General features: G+C 40.8%; 1 protein-coding gene across 1 annotated transcript in view; it reads left to right on the top strand.

The window, feature by feature from the left end:
- Positions 1-269: 269 nt before the first annotated feature.
- Positions 270-23697, top strand: part of LOC139689813 (aquaporin AQPAn.G-like) — a 77614-nt gene continuing 54186 nt past the window's right edge. The window contains exon 1 of the mRNA XM_071586920.1: positions 270-487. The gene's annotated coding sequence lies outside the window, so the exon portion shown is untranslated. The remainder of the gene's footprint in view (positions 488-23697) is intronic.

The following is a 23697-nucleotide window of genomic DNA, read 5'->3' on the forward strand; positions in this document are numbered from 1 at the left end:
CAACTTCCTCCACTCATGCTATCCTCCCAGTTCCCTCTTTCCCTCGCCTTCCACCCACTCCAACCCCTTCCCTTTTCCCCTTCGCCGCCATTCCATCCTCCTTTCTTCGTATCCTTCCTCCCTCCCATGTGCCCTCCTTCTTTGTCCTCCCTCGAACCTTTAGCTCCTCCTCTTTCCCTCTTATCTTTCTCTCTCTCTATCTCTGCGTCCCCCTCCCCTCTTTTTCACCTCCAAAGCCCTCCTCACCTCGCCTCATTCCCCTCCCTCCCCATATAGGTTACGCCTCTCTCGTTCGTCGACTCCAAACCACACACAACCAGCCTGGCGTAAGTACTCGGGACCATCCACGTGTCTGCGGCGACTACGCTCATTCCTTTCCCGGCTCTCCACGGATCAACACCGGTTCCCTCAGCGCTGTCGTGTTATCATCGCTACAGAAGAGAGGCAGTGAATCCACCCACCCTCATTTGACAGATTGGATTTGCAGGTTGGTCCCGTCCGTCATCCTACACAACCAGCCCCGTCGCCCTAAAGGATGCTTTTGCCCTAGATCCCGTCTTCCGTGCTGTTTTTCCTACGTGAAACGTTCCATGTTTTTATGTGGAAGCCTTTGAACTCGGGAGCTATTCCCATTGTCGCAGGTATAAAGGCCCGTGCCCGCGTTCGCGATTCGGTTTAACGAGGGATCTAAAACTGGGATAACCAACCACCAGCTGGAGATTTTTCGGTGTTAATTTTAATAGGTTGGCCAAAAAAAAAAATATATATATATATTAATCGGAGAAGCTCCTCTAGTATTTTTTCCTTCGATAAAGCAATAATTGCCGAAATTTGCCAGATCGGGAATGGTTCGCGCTTGTCTTCCAGTTCGTCTTCGTCATGTTGTTTTTGCGGAGCCGAATGTGTTTACAGAAATCCGAAGGATGCCGGTGGTGTGTTCACCCAAAAGACCTCCCGAGTGTGCCTCATCCCGCTGGTTCAGTTACTTCGCGAAAGGCCCACGGTGCTTTTTCACTTACCTGCCGGTCCTAGGTGAAAGTGATAATAGAGAACTGATCTCAAGTTGCAAAACAAAACGCACGCTTCGACCGGCAAAGTGTAATAATATCGATGACAGTTTTTGAATGCATATTTTTAATGACACCGCGCGAATTTGGCTCTTTATTTTAGCGCAATAAGGTACCTATGAAATCATGTTCGGAATACTCACAGGGTATTCTCAACGATCGCGTAATTCTTATAAAATATGTGTTATATCTTTTACATGATACTATATAACTTACAAGAATACAAATCTGCTAAGTAGTAATTTAAAAAACCGAAATGCTACTAAAAGTCCATACTAAGGGTATTTTGTGTAGTGGCAGGCGTAGCAGTGCTTTGTCCCCAGGTCCGTCAGAAATCTACCCTGAGAGAGGATTAATTAATTATCGATTCAAGATAACACTACTATGACTTATAACAGATGTGGTTAGCAATATAAAATACGAAGGATTACAATCTAATTATGCTCAAATGATCTAGAAAATTGGCACAGTTTAGTGTAATGCCATGATTTAAGATTATCTAGCGTAAACTTTTTGCTAGATATAACAGATTTGATGAAATCGAGCCACTAATCTTTAATGTCCTTTCTCGACGAATATACCCACCGCACGACCATGAACTTGAAACGTTTCCTTCACGCATCACGTTCCATCTCGTAAATTTTTTGGAAAGAATTGAAGGTTTCAAAAAAAAGTTGACTTTTTCAAACCACAAATGACTAACCCTGCGGATAACTTGTTAAACATATGGCTTTTACTGGTTCTGTATACGACAACTTGAATCAAATAGGGAGGAAATCCGAGGAAAAAAGACTTCGAGAGATAGCGGAGAGCCATAGAATTACTGTGAAATCTCGCAGGATCCTTTGGAGACGCGAAGACAATACCAAACTAATCTTTTTGCAAAGAAATCAATCTCACGATCTTCTTTGCGTCACCGAGGAAATAATTGGTATCCTGCGCAAGAACCACAACTGTGATAAATTAAGAGATAGAAGGCTAAACAAATAGATTCAAGGAACCGTATTTTCCTCACGCAATTCGCGATCAAAAAACAAAGAGAGGAAAACAGTGCCATGTGAAAAAATACCTTCTCTTTATAGACCATTCCCTCCTTTGTCACAGTTTAGTCTTAACAAACATGTCCGCTCATCCTGACTCGCTTAAAAACCATAACCGCACGACCTTACTTTGCAGGATACTGCACAGGTTAGATTTTAAAGTTATCTTAGTGATCTCGTAATAATAATGTGATTTAGTGTATGTTGGCATACTCCTTTCTCTTATTGCAATTGTGTGCCCCGATCTTAGGCGTTAAGAGTTCGTAAATTTTGTTTTGGGTAGAGCGTAATATTTCACCAGTTAACTTAAGGGATTTTAACAAATTAATATCCTATTGTAACATTCCTCCAGTATTTGAGTAGTACACTAGGAAGCTAACGGAATGCTGCATAATTTTGCTTGGGAACCACCTTAAAAGGAGAATTGATTAAAGTCATCAGAGTACGCGCATTCATTATTGCACGCTGATTAATAGGCATACTTACATACTTCTGCGCTAATTTTCATTTATTTAAAAGAGATTTTATCGATATACGAGGGAAGCCGACAGTTTTAATTGACTTTGCTTCACAATATTTTGAGGTTCCATTTATGGATAGAAATATCATAGAAAGAATAGTTCCAATATTACTTGAGCATTGCCATTCTTAAGCCTAGTTTTTTCCTCAGCATTTTGGGTAAAGATACTCAATTACTACTCTGTTGGAGCATCCCTTACTTGAATATACTTGCACGCTCGGTGACTTCGTGTGATCAAATTAGAGTAACATATATATACATATATATATACATACGAGGGTCATCCGGAAAGTAGTACCCGTTCGTGAAATAAAGACACAAAAGTAAATATTAACAAACAAAAAATTTTATTTGAAAGAGGATACTTTAAACTACTTCTCAACATAATCTCCAAGCAAATTAAGGCATTTGTCATAACGTGTGACAAGTTTCTGTATTCCTGCTGCATAGTCCTTCGCCGCCAGCTCATTGAGATACGCGAGGGACCCATCTTGCACAAATTTTTGCATAATGCAGATGGTGTTTAACAATTTCATGAACAATTGTTCGAGAAACATTGGGAAAATGCTCACAGATGTCATCAATTGTGACGCGCCGATCGTTCCTCACGAATTCGTCAACTGAGCTCACCAGTTGGTCTGTAATGACAGACGGTCTCCCCGAACGCTCATCGTCGTGTGTGTTCCCCCTCCCCATGTTGAAGTTGCGACACCACCGCCGAACAGACGACTCGTCCATTACATTGTCTCCATACACCTCCTTTAATTGGCGATGAATATCACATGGGCGAACGTTTCTTGCATTGAGGAATTTAATCACTGCCCTCACTTCACAACTGGCGGCGTTCTCAATTTTTTTAAACATTGTAAACAATCACAGAAACAACACAGGCAATGCTAGCGTCACGCAACTTGGCTCAGAGAAGGCAGACAAGCCACTGAAGCTATCTGACCTCGTCCAGCGGCTACTCGCGTCGTCAGCACTTCATGCGGCACGAACGGGTACTACTTTCCGGATGACCCTCGTGTGTGTGTGTGTGTGTATATATATATATATATATATATCTATCTGTGTGTGAGGGTTGCGGTAGTCCATGGGGTAAAGCGTTGGACTACAGACCGGAGGGTCCCGGGTTCGATTCCTTGGCAAGTCTCTGGGCACCTGCAGCTCACCCAAGCTATGTGATATTTTGAGTACCAGATCTTCATGGGAAACCATAACTGGCACAGGGAAAGGAACTGGCCCCCTACCCTGATGTGTGATTTCACACGCCGTCGAGCTTAGTACTTGGTGAACTCTAACATCACCTACCAAACCGACCTTCGGGTTAATTACTGTGTTTATGGTTATATATATATCTATTTTTATATATTTATATATATATATATATGTGTGTGTGTATATGTATATATATATATATATATATATATATATATATATATATATATTTATGTGTATACATTTATATTCACTAGTCAATTTTAGCTTTACCCGTTCGAGATATAGCCGTGATTTTTATGAAGCTCTTAACAATTAATGGTAGCAAACGAAAGAGACTGATATTTGCGAGCGTTGAAATCTCCGAGTCTAGGCGCCAAGAAGTGATTTTCACTCTTTCTTCACACCGTCCAAACCTTTTATTATGCATAACGGTTATCGATCAAACCTATTTTACGAAGCGGATGTCTGGGCAAGAATCACCATGGATTCATAATTATTTTCAAAAAAGCAAAATGAAGACCATCGATATGTGTAAGGACATTTATGAAAAAGAGACTAAGGTTTTCCCATTAGAGGCATAGCAGTTCCACCATCGTTCTATGCTTTATCTGCTTAGATAGAAGTGATATTTTAACTTCAATTTCATGGAAAATTGCATATTATTTTGTAAGAATGATACTAAATAACTTTTTTATCCATAGTCCTCAATCAACTAATGCAAAGCGTTTTTTAAATGGTGGGCGTGGCTGAAGAGATATCGGTGCCAAGAAATTTGGTATCGCACTCATTTCCACCAATGAAATCCTTCTGCTTCAATAGCGATATGAATAAAACTTCGAAGCTTAAAATAATGAAAATGATAAAATCAAGGCCCAATACAAGTATTAATGTCCGTACTAAATAAACAGCACATTTAGAAATAATGTTGATCTACACGTTGGGTATGAATAGTATAATAGTTAGATGACTGTTAAATGCCTTCCTAAACCAATCTTCTCTTGCCCATAAGGCCACGCTCGGAAGGGAATTCTCGCATGGAAATAGCCATTTGGTGTTCAGGTATTCGGCTGTAGTAGATGTTTATTTGTGTCGCTCTGGCCATGGGAAACAGGAAAATTGAGCTCAACTCGGATCAGAAATGCCCACATACTTGCCATGTCAGCCAGAAGCAAAAGACCTTAGCCGTTCTTTTCCTGGAAAGGAAAAAGTTGAGTCACGTGAACTTTTTGATTCTGCTATTGTTTTGGTTTTTTGTTTACCACCTCCAAGTGACGCTGTGGTTTAAAGAAATTAAGGCATCAGTGCGGACCCAATTAAAAATTCTACTTAGCAGATGCTTATTTGCCTATAAGAAAATTCGACACCCAATAAAAGTGAATATATTTAAAGTTATACCATTTTCCGAAATATTACCGGGTTGAAACGCCTTGGAAAACTGATGATATTGTAGACTCAAAACATACTCTATTCCCACTCGATGACATGAACCTTGTACCTGGATAGCAATGGTAGTAAATAGCCGACATTTTCATGCATCAATATTTAGAGTTTCAATAACTTGAGCTCAACCTTTTCAATAGCTTGAGTCACCAATTGCACAATGATTTCGCCATTATTTTATTATTATAAAGAGTAGAGCTCATTTAATTGGGATTTATACTCTTCTGTAAAATGAACATCATTTAGAAAGGGTATTAAATGGCCACCTCGGTAAAATCAGGTTCCCATACCCACAAATTTTCACAGAGATGCAAATGAGGTAAAAGCCATTTGGGAGATACGTAATTCACAGATTAGTGAGGCAATCAATTTTTCCGCACCAAATTTTTCAAATTTTCTCCCTGATGCCAACTTATGCCATTACCTTATTGGCAACATCATTTATATGGTATTACATAGTGAAATTAGAAAATTTTCACAGGTTCATATTAACGATAGCTAAAACTTTTGCGCTCCCTTCTTCCGGCCGTCCCTCTAGAGTTCTCGTAATTATCAAATCTTTGCCCTATACAAAAAATAACTAATAATATCCCATCAGATTGAATGGCGGACGTGCTGGGGAATCGTGCCGAGTTCGTATTAACGACTCACAGTGTTTCTTTTTTATTTTATTTTTTCCCTCCATAATAGAGGAGGCATTTTCATCCACCTGGCATATTTTTGCATTCAAGGTTTTCCTTTTGTAAATAGCAGTTGAAAAACGGGAGGCGGCGTTCATTGATGGGGGAAGGGGAGCGGGAGAGTGTGAGTCATTCACTTGCTTTCGCGAAGAACCTGAGGTGATGCGTAACATCCCGGCTGCATCCGATACCCTCCGGCCTCTTTCTCTCTCTCTCGCCTAATTTTCCCCGGCCGCCAATCAATCGCGAGAGACAAATGATGCCGCGGCTGGTGTTTTCAAGTTTCTTCATCCAAGGGTACACGCGGAGTACTTGGAGGAGAGGCTTCACCGAGGCTTTCCCTCCATGTAGGAACGTTCTGCAAAGCATACGAGGAAATAAACTGGGGTTTCACGTTTACTTGTCTTCTTAATTGATTCTTTTGACTGTGCCAATGATCAAGTGGTCAATTTCTGTTTTTAATTGATAAATAATAATGCTGTGCAATGGATGTTTTCTAGGAGACGCGCATCAGGGACATCCTGCGGAATCTCCGCAGAATCCAATCGCTTAAAAATAATTTAGTAATAATATACAATGATTTTATTACATTTTAATAAAAGTGCTTCCATATTACTATTTTCGCTGAATATTCAAAAAAAAGTGTTTCCACCGAATTATTTTTATTGACTCTTTAAGTGGCTATATCGTCGTTGTAATATAAGTCACGAAAAGGAGAAGGGCGTGATGATGCGTTTTTTCCTCGAGAGGTTACGGAGAAAGGGGAAATATCTTAATATGATGATTAAATGATCTACGTTTAACTCTTGGAAATAATAATCGAAAAGAAAGGAAAATAACGCGGAAAATTACCCCCGGATTTTGGCGGGAAGAGAAAACCATGAGGAAGAAGATATAGGTTTAATGAAAGGAACAGCTATATAGAAAGGCGGCCTCGTCAGAATTCGTAAAAGGTTTTATTGTTTCGTATAATGATGCCATAATTATCCATCATTATCACAGAGAGTCGACGGAAAGGACGAAGGGAAGTAATATAATGGCGTAATAATATTCCATTGCCGCTTTTACGTAAGGTATGTTAAAAATTGCTACGGCCTAAGTTCCTCTTTCTGCGATGACGATCATTTCATGAAACGCTCCTCTACAGGATAACGAGTCATTCATTATATTGCACTTTTAACTTGATGTCTTGATTTTGACGAGCTATCGCGAAATTCCACTGTTTTGTTTGAAATATAGAGGAAGATAGATTTCAGTACCACACAATTTATTGGCTAGTTCCGTGAAGTTATTTTCCTTAGAAAAAGAAACTACATGGGATTCCAGTTAAAATGTTCTCTCTCTCTCTGTCCTATTCCCTCATGGTTTTTTCCATTATTGCCTTTCCCCAACATTTAAAAATCGGTTACAGTTTTGCACATGTGGAATACATTTTTTACCCTTCCTTCCGGTTATTTTCGACTCGGTTTAGAACTATCACTTTTTACGACCGTCCGACTCAATGGCCGGTGGAGGCGGCTTTATTTTTCCTTGTGCGACGAAGCTCGACGAGAAGGAAAAGGAGAACGCGATGTCTTATAGATCACCGACTCATTAAGCAGTAATATTTTTCAAATTTTCCAGTTTTGCCCTAAATAAAGTGAACGGTGCTCTCATGGCTCAAATTTTCAAAGCGATTACTTCGAAGAAAGTATTTTCGACCATTTCCTCCACGGAGCCACGCATGGAGCGCGCGGTGTGGCGTTCGCCTCCGCGTGCCTCTTATGGTCCTCAGGAACGAGTTGGATCAATGAACGCCGTCCGCAGAGTGGAGTACGATTTTGTCGCAGATATAGTTTCTCTTGAGACGTGAAGATATGCTTATAAAATAATACCTAGAATTGATTAAATGTTCTGGAGACTGGACGACATAAAAAAAACAAGTCGCAAGTCGAGTTAGATTGCTAGCAGCGGGGAATTCCACTTTAATGAATGTCTCTCAAGAGACATGGGTTTAATTATTGTTACTCACTTTAATATTCTACTCGTTGGAAGCGGGGAATTCAGGTGAAAGCGACAGGTCGTGTATTTCTGTCCAAGGGAATTTTTTCCCTCGTGATTAGACCCACGAAAAAGATTTATTCAGCGTTGGCACTGCAAGAATTAATACTCGGGTTGACTCTCCAGGTTCTCATGAGCTAGCTCATTTTTGTGAACTAACTCATGAGAGCTCTTATCCAGTCATGAATTTTCATATTCACAATCTTTCCTGAGTTTTTAAATCTTCCGTGAGAGGAAAAAATGAAAAGATGTCGAATCAGCCACCTAAGATTTACGTACGTACTTTGTTGTATCTCGACTTAAGTTGTCCCTTTTCCTGCTACTTCCGTCAACCCTGGTCCATCTATCAGTTGCACTCCTCCCTCCCAATCATATTTCGATTGGTTAACAAAGCTAAATTTACCAAAATCTTCCGGAGAGGTGAGTTTCAGTGATATTTGGATGCAAGCCTCGTCATGTCAGCAAGTAAGAGAAAACAAGTTTGACGAAAGTCCGACGCAGTTCTTGAAGTACAAGTCTCCACACTTGTTTTTGTGAAATGACGGCATAAAGCCATGAAGCGAGACTAATGGCGACAAACTCTTCAGAGTTCACAAGAAGGAAACAGCAAGAAAATGCTGCAAAAAACTGTATATTTGGACTTCTGCGACGGATTTCAAATATCGTTACACCTACTTCGGAAGCTTCCGATCTCCCGCGAGGCATTGAAAGTCGAAAGCGTCGAAGCGTTGAAATCTTCTGTTATGCCTCGGTGGTTTCAAGGTTTTTTCACCATAATTCATGTCCGAGAGAGATACTGGAATCGTCGGTGGCTATGGCTGTCGTTCATTATCATTCAAAATGAGTAAATTTTCAATGAACATTTGCACTAGACACATTTTCAGGGACTCTTTCTCAAAAGTGAATCAATGGGGTTTGTGTTTCAATTTTCCAATATTCCGTTTCTAGTCGCTGTCAAAGATATTCTGCCACTCATTATGGTTAGGAAATTTGGCGCGTGTGTTGGCTATAATTATATGCTCTCAATTTCCGTCAATTACGAAATCTCAGGGTCAAGATGCAATGCCGATTTATGAACCATTTGACACAACACCCCTAGACTTTTGCCTCAATCATGAATTTGTACTGGAGCTTTAATATTTTCGTGTTAACAGTGAATTACTCCCCCTTCTCGTTTTAACCACTGTATCTAACCACAGACAATACTATCAGACGGGATAGTGCTCATTCGGGAGCTGTGCTTTTTCAAAATAAGAACGGGATAACTTTAGGGCTGCATGCGCGATCCATATCCTTTCCACTGCCCTAAATGTACACTCACTTTCTAGACACGCTAATTTACGCTATCGCAAGAATAATTGAACTTGATATGTCAGCAGCCTCATCTAATTATGATTTTGAGAAAAACGGCAAGAAGATTCAGCTAATGTTATGTAAGGAAATTTAAAAAATATACATTATTGAATCTTTATCCTCTGCAAATTGCTCAAACAACGTATTTAGTCAACGCTCATAGTTAGCCTTAGCATTAGAGAATTTTAGGGATGAATATCGCTGGCTGGGGCACAAGAGTGCTTCTTTCTGAAAACAATCTCCGTGTAGCGTGATTCAGGTATAATTGATAAATAATGCGCTCTTTACTATAGAATTCTGCCATTAGTTTCTCAGATTAAAGTGTAAATAAAACAACAAAAATCTAATATGTGGATTAAACCTGAGTTTGCTTACCTAGTAAGCAAACTCAGTTTTATGCCTAGTAAGCAAACTCAGTTTTATGCCTAGTAAGCAAACTGTTTTATGCCTAATTCGACAGTATTTTTGAAATAATTACCCTTATTTTTCGCGCTATTCAAAACGACAACAGGCCCCCATGGATGCCATTAGTGGCACTAAAAAATAAACCATTATTAATTGCACTATGAACGTCCTTCCATTTATCAAAATATAACTAAAATTATGATACTGACTAATATATTTTCATTCGTGGCATTGACTGGAATGAAATCGGAAGGCATCGCATCGTGACAGCAAATGTTTCCGACGGACTATCTCGCTTGAACTCAATACAGCGAAATGACCGAATCGACCGTCCTTATCCTCGCCATCCCAACTCTTGTCCCGTAATTTTTTAAAATTAACTCACACGAAAAACGTGTAGTCAAACTATCAGCTTTTCTGCTGCAGAAAAATTTCAAAGTATTTCTGCTGGTCATACATGTATGCGTAATTTGAAGGCAGCCTTCACCAAGAAATACGAGCCTCCTAACCTTATGGGCTACCTAAAGTTTCTATTGTTGAACTGTTACACATTTAAGTTTTCATTTTGTTTTGCAGTGAATGAATAAATACATAAATAAATATATGTATCTGTATATGGATACATATATATAGTATATAAATGTATATATTAAATATTTGTGTGTGGGTTGCGGTAGTCCAGGGGTAGAGCGTTGGACTACTGACCGGAGAACCCGGGTTCGATTCCCGGGCAAGCCTGCCTGGGCTCCACACAAGGTATGTGATTTTTCGGGTACCAAATCTTCCTGGGAAACCATAACCGGCACAGGGAAAGGAACTGGTCCCCCCACCCTGATGTGTGAATTTCACACACCGTCGGGCTTAGTACTGGGTGAACTCTACCATCAACTACCAAGCCGACCTTCGGGTTGATTACTGTGTTTATGGTTATACATCATATATTCTAGTTGAACGTCATAGGCCATCGACACCGCCGACACGAGAGACGGGTGCGGCCCGACGTTGATGCAACCACCACGATGCACCTACCTCCACCTTCACGTCCTCACTCTGAAGGAAAACTCTCGAATACTCTTGGAGTGGCATTTTAGGGCTTTTATGTACTCGCGATGGCGGTTTCTCGTTTCCCTTTTTCTCCTTGAGTACTAGAAGTCTTCCGTCGTCCGGTGGGATCTTCCCCCACTCTTTTTCCCCTTTCCAAAGCTCCGAAAGTGAGCAAACAAGCAAATAAACAAACAAAGCGATAAATGGCGCGGAGGGGACTTGGGAAGTGCGCGTTTTGAGTGCGGCCGCGTGTTGTCCCCGTCTAAAAGTGTGGCGGCTCCCTGATTACGCGCCCCCGTGCCCCATTTCGATTGCACCTGCCTGCCTGCTCTGTTGATGGGACCTCCTAACTCCCTCTTTTAACCCTCAGGCCGCCGCCGCCTCCTCCTCCTTCCTTTCCCGCCTTATGCTTTATCTTTATGCAATGTCTCACATCATGGCGGCGAATGCTTGCCTCGTGAACATTTGCAGGGTTTTAAAATGTGGGAGGGGTTGTTGGCTGTGGTGTGCATTCATTTCCTTAGAAACTCTCTTTCACACGTCGGTTTTGCTCGTTCATGCATCACTTTGTGTTCGAAGTAACTGTTATATTCGCACTGGTTATGATTTAATGATTTCAAGTCATAATACATTTCCTTCTTTTAACACAAGAATTTTTTAAGTAAGTAGGTCATCCAATACATATCTTTTCCATCGATGTTCATCGGATAAATCAATCAAGATGCACCCAGTGGGTTTACTGACTGGGCTGGGCTACTGACTGGCTGATCCAATTCAATTTCGGTCGACGCCTCAGGTCACCACCCTCTGCTTTGGGTTGATCACTGCGATGTCATATGCATTAAAATGGTGTCCATTGTCGTTGCATTATTTAAGTAATCAAATATTTTTTTCTAGAAATAAAGTCCGCGAGTTTGACAACAAAACCTACTTCTCGCTCGAAGCGCATAGATTGCTATATTTGATGGGCATTGTGTTTGCCGAAGTGCTCGTGAACATTCCAATTCGTCATTCGCACGAACCTCCAGAGAAGCAAATGACAGCACCATGATGGGGATGACCCGAGAGATCCCCAACCTCCCGAATTCAAGTGCGTGAATCGGTGTCATTTTCCGCCCACAGAGTCCTACCCACGGTGATGTCGATGCACTCAAGGCTGAGCATTCGATTTCAAGTGCAGTCATTCCCAGAGAGGCAATAATTCCTTCGCGGCACTAAGATCAGTGGCGTTTGACATATGCTGACACATAAAACATGATATCGCCTTAACCTCAAAATTATTAATTTGAACTAGTTTGTTTAAAAGTCTGTTGGCATTAAAAAAGTAAACGGATAAATAATGGCTCAAAGTGCATAGAATAATGTGTCTTATAGAAAGACAGTACAATTTTTTGTGAATATCTAGAAACGTGCGACGTAACTTAACATAAATTACTGAAATCAGGAGCATAACCTTATACTTTAAGAGAATTTAATTCTTTCGTGAAATTTCTTTCTCCACAACAAAAGCCTGCACCAATTACAAGAGAAATAAAAATGAGTTCATTCAGTAGCATTATTCCAATGACAAAACTCTTTGATGACTAAATCTAAATTAAATGTTAAACTGTTTTAAGATTAAGGCTTTCTTTTCGAAAGCATCGGAAAAAATGATTCTACACGTAGTGTATTTATTGGCTAACAGGTTTCCAACATTTGATCATTATGTACAGATTTTAAGAGTGGCTATAAACCAACTTGTATATAATTATTGACATGCCACAGCGTCAGGTTACGGGCATGTCACAACACTCAAGAAAATGTTGTAGACATGCCACAACTAGTCATCAAATTGTCTGGACGTCTCTCGAGGAAGAAGAAGAAGGTCCATGTCTGATTCCAGGTTCAGGAAATTTTTTGTTCGTTCAAATTCGTCCTTCCATTACCTTACCAAGCAATCTTGTGTTCATCCTTCATGCAATTATTAGTTTCTTCTTTCTTACCGACAAGCACTCTCAAGAGGGCACGCCCAATCTCGTGTTTTGTTAAGCCGAAGATTATAATCTTAGGAATTCAATGCCTCTCTTGATTTGGGTACCACAAATATAAGCTATCATTTACTAGCAGTAAAAATAGTTGTTAATAATTATTATCTACCCACTTTAATTGCACTTGTGTTAATTCACTATTATTGAGACAAATGTGGGATGAACGATATTAGACTTTTTGCGGAAGATATAAATTTCCAAACGAGACTTTTCTCGTTCATGGAAAATATAAAATACTATATAAAATACTATATAAAATACTATAGTATATGAAATTAACCATCTAAATAAAACAATAAACATTTGACTACTTGTTACTAATAACAGAGCTAATTGATTTATATCCTATTTAAGCTTTCTTATTGCTAACATTATGAATCTTTTTATTTCTTTTAATATTTTAGTTTAATTTATAAGTGAGTTCTTGTCTGAGTGCTTCTAATAACTAAGTTATTATCAGCTCTCAATTGACTCATTGCATCTTCAATTTGGATCCTTATAGCAGTTAATATGCGAGAAAAGATCCAAACATAAAATATCAAATATCCAAGTTAGCGGGTCTTCCAGGATTCTGCCTGTCACTCTCTGTAGAAGGTGTGAGTAACAAACAGTTAACTTTTAGCGCTCACCCTTCACCGTGTCGTCGGAGAAGCTTCGCCTCTCATCAGCGGAATGTGCACGCTCTCCGCTATTCCATTGTTCTTTTTCTCTTCGCACCGCTACATTGCTCTTTTAATAAAACATTCACTCGTAAGACGAAATAAGGCTCGATAGGTGCGATGGGGAAACGGTTACTTGGCTCTAAATATTTGTTCAACGCATTTTCCGCGTTTATTTGTGAAACGCCGCGGCTGGGCGCTGCGAAATCTTAGTATCTCAAAAGAGTGTCTCGAGTCTATGGGAGGCGGGACCTCAGATATTCTACAACGGCCTGATTTAAACGAAAATTATATGCAATGGTATATCAAAGAAAGAATGTGGAATTCTGTGGATAATTTTCAGATCTCATATTGTGTACACAACACATTTTTCCTCTTTTTACCTTCACTCTTGCCCTTTACAGCCCCTTCCAATCGGCTCGTAAGGAGTTTGCTAAGGTGGGAATCAACTTTCGATCTACCTCCAGTTTTTTTTGCATATCGCCTATATTTTTTCTAACGTCAGAGAGAAAATTTGGCAAATTAGTCGTCTGTGAATAGCGAAAGGCCTGTTTCATGTCTAGCACTTAACTACGGGATTCAGAATTTTGTCAAGTGAGTCATGCTTCTTCGAAGTGAAAGGTCTCTTTTGTTTCGCAAGCGCCAGTATTAAATTCTTATGTATTCTTTAGCTTTCGGTGCCTCAGATAATGCCGAAAGATAATATTCTTGCCTTAATATCTACCCTACCGACTATCATCCCGAAAATTTCTTCCATTTCTCATCGAGGGAAAGGGGAGACTGCGGGTTGCCCATTACCGTTTTGGCTTTCGTCAGATTGAATTTCAGTCGTACCGCGCACTAAAGTGTGTCGGACATCAATAAGTTGGTTTGGCACAGGCTTATCATAGTAGCCTTTCGTGAAAGTCATTAATTACGTACCGTTCTTTATTCAGAGGGTTGGAAAAGGCCGAAATTCTCCAGAAATGTGAGAAAAAGGTAGAATTACTACAATTTTAGCTGCCGATGAAAATATCGACGGTCTGCTCCACATTAATATAGTACAAGTGATATCAAGCTTAATTTTTGTGTAAGACGTTACTGTACCGCATTGTGGCCATAGTCCTGTGCAGACTATATTCGACTCCTACAAAGAAATAACATGCCCATTAGAAAACTATCTATTTCATCAATACTATCGATATGTGGGGGAAATAGTTATATCTTGAGTTTTCAACATATTATTGTTCATCATTGACGGTTTGAAGCAGTTTCCCCGAGGGTTATTAAATCTTTTTTTTTCATGAATTATGCGTACTTAGCGAGTGGGATTCGAAGGACGCCATTATCGATAGCACTCTACTGGAGATTTTTACGCTCCCAGTTTTATGAACCTCCAGGTTAATAGTGACACAGATCGATTGGCGAATGCAGCCTCACCTACATTTACGACTCATGCGTCAGTTGAAACATTGGAAGGAACAAATTGTCAACCTAAATACGCCTCATTCTTCCTCAAGAACCTCATTTTCATCCAGTGAAAGGTAGGAAATTAACAGAGCGAGTATTTTGATGTCCATTCTCCGTTCGCACCCTAGCTGGCGACGAATTTACCATGGATTATACCTATATTGGGCTTTTTCCCAAGGGCTTTGGTGGATGAGGAGAGTAGAAGGTGGGTGTGTAATAGTAGAGTTCAGAATTAGGTTGAATCAAAGGTGGATGGAGGATGACAAGACATTTAGGATGCAAAAATAGACCATAGACTAGTACTAAGAAATTATTGCTTTGTCAAATGAGCTCATTACATATTATCATTCAGACACACTTTCGAGAGCAAAATGTTTGCCGCAATGTAGGACTCGAATTTTTTATCGAACTAAGGTAAAAATCTTGCGGGAAATCGATTCGTTTGCCATATTGTATATTTTGCCTGTTGGACAGTCGAAAACGGAACTAAAATCGTAACCGTGGTGAGCTCTTAATATTTAATTTTCGATAAATAAGGGGCTTTTTTGGTTTTCTCATTTTCCAAAATAATATAATAATCGATGTACGATGTAATATGTACAGATATCTCTCCCAAACCATAGTCATCAACCCGAAGGTCAGTTTTTTTAAGCAAAACCACGAAGTCCACCTCGCAGCAATACCTCCGATGCGTAAAAGCACACACTCAGGATAATGGGGGGAAACAGTTCCCTTACAGCCTGCCGTCTTCTAGTAAGATCTGACACTCGATATCAGATGGGGGACTAGAATATCTAATCGCGTGGTGCAACAATAAGTGTTCCAGCACATCGATACACTTAGCTCATCCCTGCGGAGGAAACCCCTCCGGGTCCCCTCCTCCGGGTGCCTTCTCCTTCACTCGTCAGCGTTCTCACACTAGTCTCCTCCTCCCTCTCCCTCCTTCAGACCCTCCTTTCGCCAACACACCTCCTCCACCTCAAAGTTGCGTCATTTAGGCCACACACTAGTCCTCCCCCGCCTACGAACCTACCCCTCCCCCAGCCACCCCCGCCCTCTCTCCCTCTCTCTCCTATCCTACCACCCTCTCCCCATGCCAATTCCCCCTATGCTTGTAATACACTTTTCCCCCTTTTCCCACGAACCTTGTTTACGCACACGACGCACGCACGCACTTATAATACGCAAGCAAAGGCGATGGGGATGGGTGCGGTGCGCGCCGTGTCCTGGACGTTCGACGGAGGAGACGGAGGTTCCTCGTGTCTCCTCATGCATCCCTCCCGAGCACTCTTCTCGAAGCCAAACTCACTTCTCGTCTTTGTCTTTTTATCTCGTCTTATTTTGTCTTTTTAACTTTTTTCTGGCCCATGGACAATGGCCAAAGACCCCGGATTTCATTTCTGATTACCTCCCTAGGTTGATTTGGGAATTGAATGATACTCTACCGCCTGAGACCCTTGTCATTGGTAACAATATGAGTTTTTAAAATTTTAACATAGATAATACCCCAAAAAAATATTAGGCAACATTTCTTTTAATCTGTGATAAAAAATCAGCGATATCTTTAAATGTGACTACGTAAATAACAAATATCTACGATAGTTAAAACCCGAGAACATTAGTTGACTAAGTTTATTTTGCTCCGTCATACAAAAGGAGTAATTTCTTCACATGTATCTTATACTATCAACAAGAAGCGTGGTGTTCCAGTGGGTGGAGAATTGGAGCACTGATCGGGTTCGGGCTATTCCTTTCATGGTGACACCTCAGAGCACCCTCAGCTTCACATAAGCTGTATGATTTTTCAGGTACCATCTTCCATGGGAAACCGAAAGGGAAACAGGAAAAGAACTGACCCCTGGCCCTACCCTTGATAATGTGTAGATTTCACACACCGTATAGGCCTTAGTACGATATGACCTTTACTTTCACCTATCAAACCAATCCGTCGAGTTGACCACTGCGGTTATCAAACGCGTCATTGTGCTGGAGGGCTGAGTTACTGGTCGGAGGGTCCATCTCCGGCTAAAATCTAAGCGTTTCAAACTTCTGGCCTGAGTAAATTCGTGGGAAACCGAATGGTTGCTCAGGGAAAGAGCAATGGCCTCACCAGAATGGGTTGCAACACTTACAATTAGTTCGAGGTGAGTTCTTATCCTCAACTGTCAAAATAGCAACCTTAGGGTTGGTTAGGATTCCAAGAGAAATCAACCCAAGGATTGGTCATCGTTAAAGTGGACTTATTTTCATTCGATCCCAAGCACCCTCGAGCCAAAAACTCCCTCGGTACAGTCGTGAGATGGGTTTCGTGGGAATCGTGATATATCTGCGAGGGATCTTAAATATCTTTATTCACCAATAATGACCTCTATGGCCGTGGACTCCAAGTGTTTCAATAGCACTGTGTTTTTTTGTTGATTTGCTTCTTCGGTCGCAGAATGATATACGGGACTGTATTGGTGTGTCTTTGGCGAATATTAAACGGCCCTATAATCAAGTAAAATCAGCACGGATAGCATACCCTTTTTTTAGAGAGTAACGGTTTATTTAACACAACGATTGCTCTAATTATCGCCCATTTGAACAAATAATTTTCAATTTTTAACTGGTTCTGATATAATTTCTGGACGGTGCAACAGTTAGCACTGTACATTGAGGTATTTTGGTATGACTTCCAGCGACAATTTTAATACGTGTGCATTTAGCATTGAAGTAAAAATAAATGTATTGAAATAGGACAGAAAATTTTGTTGAAGATTGATGTCTGGATAATGTCGATCATACTATTGCCAGTGATTGCCAGCAAATCTATCTCATGTAAATTTTCAATTGGGTTTAGGCATGATAATACCGATCAGCTGAATTGGTAATTTTATAAAAGGGAAAAAAGACGCAGCGAAACTGAAATAATATAGATCTTGAATCTGTTTATAGTGACTATGTGACAGTTCGAACATTCGACTACTTCATATGCTAAAGCATGAAACGTTCGATTGGGCTGAGAACTCTTTTTGAATATTTGTTCGCCGTGAGCGAATGATAAATGAACAAGGAAACTTGCATGAATTGGCCCATCGGAGCTGTGCTTTGCCACTCACCAGTTGATTGATTCTGAAGTCATTTTTAATCGTCGACGAATCAACATGAGGTGACGCCTATGTCTCATTAGGCATTCCCTCGAAGACTGAGTGAGCTCAAAATAAAATCCCGTCTCCGACGGGTCGAGGCAACTGCAAACGTGTACTTCCCGCGTCCAGAGATTGGAAAATTATAGCCTCCCCTTGGTCTCACCTTTCTCCTTTCCCGTAGCGATTTCCTATCTATTTGCACTGACTACGCTTCGTCCAATCTCGTCCTCTTCGATCTCCATGACCCATCGTAGGCCTAAGAAGAATGCACCGATCTCCTTCCCTTTCAACGTCAACCTCTCCCACACTCTAGATTTTACGCAGTCGCTGTCCCCCGCGCCTCATTTTCATTCTCGTCGTCAAAGAGTCGTCAGTCGACCAAGTGTGGGTCTCTGGGAACCTCTCAGGACGGCCGCCCAGTTCGCCCCGTGGCCGCCGGTCGGCCCCGGCGACCACATTACCGGTCGTTAACCTTTTGCCAGGCTGGTTGCCACAAACCATAGGGATCCCTCCCGAGGCTATGCTTTTTTTCAAACTCACAGGAGTGGCTCTAAATCATTAGTGCTCCTTACAAGTTTCTCGCGTTGCTCTTAGGTTGCTACACATCCGACCGGCCGTAACAGCTAAAAAAATAACTAATTCGAGTAGGTCCTTCTCGCTAAATATTTGTCCCAGTTTCGGGTAGATTAAAAGAATTACGGATTTCCTCCGGGGTTTCCAATACCAAGGTAGCCTTATGTGAAAAGATAGTTCGAGAAGGCTGAAAATGTTGATGCCACGATGAACTTCCATAATTGCTAGGCGAGAGTAACGGGTCCGGGCGGGATTTTGAAGGAAAGAATTTTAAACGTCGCGCTATGGGTAAATTATTTTACCATCAACAAGTTGTAAACTTAAAACGAATATTTGGGCAGTTGATGCTTAAACTAAAATGAATTTTAGTTTTTTTTTTATATTATCCCTACAAAACGGGAAGAAAATGCCGAAAATACGTTGCAGTAAAGTAGCATTTTAAGTCAACATTCGTTTTACTGTTGCATTATAGGTAAAAAATCAATTATAAACAATGAACATAATTGATAACTAATTTAAAATTTATTCTCGATCATTGTGGACAATTTCATGAGCTACTTTCCGATGGCTGTGAGTTTTCCGAATAAAAACATCTTCACATTACAGTTGACCGCTATTTATTTGTATCAGTTGAGTGAATATTATCCTGGATTACGCCGAGAACAGCTCGACGGTTTTCTCACATTAAAAAAACCCGAGGACAAACACAATGCACCCCTCAATATATGATGACGGAAATGATTCGCGCGAATACACAACCTCACGGGTTTTTTCAGCAGCAATTCCTCGTATAAGATCCAATTTCCCCGTTTCCTCCGATGAAACGACTAATGTAGTTTCCCCGGGCCGAGTTCCCAGAAAACATCCTTGACTGACATCCAGCAATCTGTGTCTAATGCTTCCGATCCCACTCTCCGCCCAGCATAAACGCGGTCAAAACGTAGCTTCCGCTCGTCGAAGTCTCCGGCGGTTACGGTTTGCTCTACACACTGTTTATGGTGCCCATAAAAGTTGTCAGTTTGCTAATTCATTCCTTTCGTGCATGAATTTCACGCCTGTCTTTCATATCTATTTGTATATCTGAAAACTTCTTTCTATCGGTGGGATAATATCTGACGATATGAATTGTTCTGGAAAGAAGAATCCCTTAAGTTCTTTAGTTAAAATGAAGGCCTATGAAATGCCTGGTGCGGGATAAGAGGAAATTTCTTCACCGAAAATCAATAGGGACGCTCTAGCCATTCAATGTGTGCGCATTCGTTTTTGATACTCCCTTATGACTAATTCCTGGTGAAATTGTCTAAATATAAAAAAATTATAAATCCCTTTTCGAATCACGATTCTTATGCATCAGCCGTTCATTATTTATGCTGCGGGATCGGTCACATAAATAATTTATCTTTTCATCAATTATCGTATTTCCTTTTTCAAATCATTGATGATTCATTCATTCACGATTCTTATATTTTGGCTGTTAACTTTACTTCATAACTCTGTACTAATTCCCTTGCTTCTATTAGAACGTTCTATAAACCCTTGCAAGCTATAAAAAATATCTGGAAAGATATTTGCCATTGTATAATTTGTGTTAAACTCAGCCCCAAGTGAAGATTGAGAAACCATAAACCACTTTACTAAACAGTTATTATTGCATACAAAAAGATACAGTTAATTTAATTTAGTGGCACGCTAGCGACTTTTCTTTATTGTATTTTGCTTAGGAACAGATACATGGGACGACAAAACGCTGTGAAGCAAAGATTTTTCATTGTCTGGAATTCGCAGATTGCTCATTATCTGCAGATAATCTGTATTTCTGTGAATTTTATCAACTTTATCGTCAGATACCACTGAAATTAGAACCAGTACAGAAATCGGAGAATCGAAGCTCTGGAATTAGGACGCAATACCGTTGCAGCATCTAATAGTCTTGAACCACAGCCCAAAGTGTTCCTTGTGCCGTGAACCTTCCGCATGCCTTATTGACCATTCTCTTTGAATAAATTCCTTGTCTTTTCCTTGTTTCCTTATCGCTCACTCTCCGATAGACAAACGTTCGCTGGGTCCCTTTTATTCACTGTCTTGCGACTCAGGTACATGTGAGCACGCGAATCCGCGTGAATCATTCGTTCGCACTCCTGGCAGCGAAAAAGGGAGAAAAAGGAGAGCCGCTAGATATTATTGCAAGCGGAAATCGTCCTGGTCGCCTGTTGATACATGTGAATCCAACTCAACCGATCCCTTGCCGCAATTCCGCCTCTATCCTCCCGACATAAAAGTACTTGTTTTGGTTCACCATCACCGCTTTAGCAAGCAATCTCGAGCATTGAGCCATCGGCTGGTTGGGTTGATGTAAGTGGCGGAATATTCCCCTTATCCTCCGCATCTACTCCATTCTTGGCGATTATCATGGCTTTCGGATCACTTCATCGGCGGCACTTCATTGAGTACAATTAAGAAGATGGATTTAGTGAACGATCCTCGAACTTTTCCTAAATAGGGTGTCTTCTTAAAAAAATATGCGATATTTCTCCCTGCGAATGTGTGACGTTAAAGTGAAGTTATCTGAAGGTAAATATTGTAAGATTGAGATATTTTCCTGCACGGAGAAGTGATGAAAACACGTCACAGATGTTTGTAAACTTCGAGTCAAAGCATGAATTATTTTTTTAAGTCGATTTCAAATGAAAATTAGGAATTTTCTTTGGAACTCGGATGAGAATTTATCGTTTAAAAGGATCCCTTTGAGTTACACGCATTTGCGAGGTAGTTTATTGGAAGGGTAATAGGAATCTGAGACACGAGTGACGACAAGTCCTTGGTTCGACACATTCGGACCATATGTATTTCCCATTCTGACAAATCTAATGGGAAACTTGACAAACTTTAGTTCAGCGGAATACATAAATGGTGATCCGTAAATATTATAGTGACATTTAAGTACTGTTAGTGATGATAAAATTACAATTTTACTGGGAAAAAACAGGGAAAGTAATAGCAATAGTTTTCCTCTTTAGGAGAGGAAAAATATATTAACATTTAATGATATTACATGAGACTGTACCCAGAGAGAAGGAAAATAAAGGGCCTATGGTTGGCAACTTACTCTGACGAAAAAACCGTACGCTTTAAAGATATCTCAGTTGGAACTCCGCGGTGTCGACTATCAAAAATGACCATTAGTCAACACACAGTACCATATGCTAAAATATTTGGATGCAAACATGCTCGCAGACTAATCTTTTGATCAATCGCGATTTTTATGTGACGGGGTTATTTTTCTATACTGGAAAGCCGTTTCTCAAATCTAAAAGGCCGTTGACGTGTAACTAAAAGGCCTTTTAGTTTACGCGTACAGGTGGTACTTATGTAACCCAATTAGCTCCATACTTGCAATGTCTCAGTTTAACATTATGTAGTTCAAAAAGGCTTTACGATATATTTGCGAACGTATTTAGTTAAATAAAAGTGTAACTTTAAGGAAAGAGGCTCAGATAATCCTGGAAAGCCATAGGCGGCATAGGAAATGATGGTCCTGGTCCCTTTTCCGTGAACGTGGGAATTCCGCACGCTGCGGGGCTTTTGTATCGGGTCAGCTCTCTCTCATTTGGGTATCCGCCTTCGGTTAAAATCTCCGAAAAACGAGAGAATACCGATGACTCTTTTCCGATTGTTCTGAGACAGACTCATGGAATACCACCTCTCTGGGCTGTTCGCGGGAATAAACAGACCGCGGAAAATTACCATTGACGTCGCAAACACATTTTTTTTAATTCGCGCAATTCCACCCGGGTCTCTTTTTCATAGTAATATTTTTAACCGGACCAAGGGGAATGTTATCATTGGAAAGAAATCCAGTTGTGAATAGGGATATTTGAGAACTCTTGAGGCGAGACGTTAAAATTGGGCGTTTTTCTTGCGTCCCTAACTCATTTTTGAATCACCCTGTGCATCTCCGGGTAAGTATACGTAAAAATGAGTCGGCGTCTAGAGTATCAAGGGTGATGCCTGGCTCAATTTCTCTCACTTCGGGTGTAATGCGAGCCCCATTCCTTGTTCGGTCCGGATCTCTTACGTCCCTTCTTCCATTCGGAAATCGTTGAGCTGACTCCTCACGTCTCCTTGTTTCCCGCTTTCGATCAAGGGAGCCCATACCGGTCAGCTGGCTTTCCAAAAGAACGCTTTTCAAAACCCCTTGGAGTAGGTGCGGTCTTTTTCACCTTTCTCCATCCCGCGTGACCACTGCCCTATTGATCTCCTCACGCTCTCAGTCCCTTCCCACACCCCCCACCCTCACAGGAATTAACCCGCCCAACAGCAGTATGATATTTCCCACGCCCCCTTGCGGAACGTTTCCTGCCAAACTTTCGAGCGGATGAGAATTTTTGTTCTTCGCCTTTGACGATTCGCTGAGTCGTGACACCGTTCTTGAACGTGGCTTTGATATTTTCTCATACTGCAAGAGTTCTGAAGTATTTCCTGCCAAAACTTTATGACGGAGTGAGAATTCTTTCCTCTCCCTCTCCCCCCTCCCCACACCTTCTCTCCACTCCGTTTTGTCGGTGCATGACAATTTTTTAAATGAGAAGGTGATCCTTTTTTTTCGCCCCCCTCCCGCTTCCCTATCCATACTTTCCTCTCCCGTGGTTGTGTCACAACGAATTTTCATTTGTTCGATAATTCTGAAATCCTCGTACCACGATACTAATTTTCGGAAAAATCTTCTTCGTGCCTGAACGTGAGTGACTTCAAGTTAATTCTTCTCTCGTTGGAGCTCATTCGCACCTTCGCCCTCTATATTATCAACAATTCGGGCCCGTTGAGAAGCGGAACTGACCGCAAGTGTTGGGAATGGAGTTAGGCATACTCGCTTGCCAGCACTAGCGAAATTAAAGTACAAACATCTTCATACAGGCGCCATACCCGTCGAGCCGTTAACTCTCCGCGCGGTTGATGGGATGATAGCCCTTTAATTATGTAACTGTGGAGAATTATGCTAAGTGTCTGTGGAGGATTGAGTAGTGTTCAATAAATCCGCGTTTTCTTAATCA

Source organism: Hetaerina americana, unplaced genomic scaffold (genome assembly GCF_022747635.1).
Source record: "Hetaerina americana unplaced genomic scaffold, ioHetAmer1.1.p SCAF_1, whole genome shotgun sequence".
Classification (NCBI taxonomy): Eukaryota; Metazoa; Arthropoda; class Insecta; order Odonata; family Calopterygidae; genus Hetaerina; species Hetaerina americana.